This window comes from Arvicanthis niloticus, chromosome 30, assembly GCF_011762505.2.
Source record: "Arvicanthis niloticus isolate mArvNil1 chromosome 30, mArvNil1.pat.X, whole genome shotgun sequence".
Classification (NCBI taxonomy): Eukaryota; Metazoa; Chordata; class Mammalia; order Rodentia; family Muridae; genus Arvicanthis; species Arvicanthis niloticus.
The window spans coordinates 1,113,298-1,114,587 of NC_133438.1; the positions used below are offsets into that span (position 1 = coordinate 1,113,298).

Sequence of the window (1,290 nt, forward strand, 5' to 3'; positions counted from 1 at the left end):
GTATAAAAGCAAAAAGGAGAGGGGGTATGGGATAGGGGTTTTCTAGGGAGGGGAAATGGGGAAAGGGGGCATCTGAAATGTAAATAAAATATCCAATAAAAAAAATAATGAAAGAAATTCAAGATGTAAAGGTAGAAATAAAATCACTAAAGAAAATCCAAACTGAAATAAAAGTAAATTAAAAAATTAAAAGTTTAGGATTTGAAACAAAAATCTCAAAGGTTAACCTCACGAACAGAGTACAAGGGAAATAAGAGAGAATCTTTCTGAAGAAGATATGGATAGCTCAGTCCAAGAAATTGTTAAGTCCTTTAAAAATATGGGCATTAACTGAGCTATCTTGGTGAAGAAGCCTAAGACATAGGCCATGGCCAGCTTCTGTTCCAGGGATACATGCAGGACTTGAGGCAGCTGACTGCCAAGTTCGTCCTTCAGGGGCAGAAACAAGAAGACCACAAAGATGACGCCTGTCAACAAGACAAGCACAAAGGAGCTGGTGGCCAGCTGCTGGGGTGCATTCTCCTGAAGATGTCTGGCTAGGGTTCGTCCGGTCCACGCAGGAGGCCCAGGATTGGGCACTGGCTCAGAATGTCCCGGAAGCTCCAGGAGATACGCTGGGGCCCAAGGAACAGAGGTGATGTCTTTTCTTCCACTCACTCATCCCTCAGCCCCTTCCTCAGATAGCTCAATTCGGAAACGGTTCTGGACGTCATAGAGACCAGGGATGGGAGCCACGTGCCTTATCACAATGTAAATGCAGGACTAAGGCTTCACATATCCTGTGCATCTAATACCGTATATTTGTCAGGTGCTGTACACAGAACTGCTGGAGTCCATTTCTTTGATCCGCCCTGAATACTAGATCCAAAGGAAAGACCAGCACCAGGACAAAGGGGCCTGAGGAAGGAGGGGAGCCCCAGGACCACGCCCAGGGGCCCCTGGAACCACCAGCTCCTGGTCCTGGGGCACCCCACGGCGCATGAAGGCTCTAAGGGGTTGGATATCTGATGGCAGAGCTCAGGTGGATAAGAGGGTCTTAGAGTTTAGGAATTGCAGTCAAAGGTTCCTCCAGTCAACTTTGTGCCCAAACTAAGGGCGCCATCTTCCCGAGAGTTCCTTTATGCCGTAACTGTCAATACTAACAAACTCAGTTATGTCCCTTATAAATATTGATGCGAAAATATTCAATAAAATTCTAGCAAACAAAGTCAAAGAACACACGAAAACAATCATCAATCATGATCAAGTAGGCTTTATCCCAGGAATGCAGGAATGGTTCAATATTTGGAA

At 45.4% G+C, this 1,290-nt stretch overlaps 1 pseudogene; it reads right to left on the reverse strand.

Annotated features, from left to right (window-relative positions):
* Nucleotides 1-228: 228 nt before the first annotated feature.
* LOC143440546 (motile sperm domain-containing protein 3 pseudogene) lies at nucleotides 229-981 on the reverse strand (annotated as a pseudogene).
* Between the last annotated feature and the right edge of the window lie 309 nt (nucleotides 982-1,290).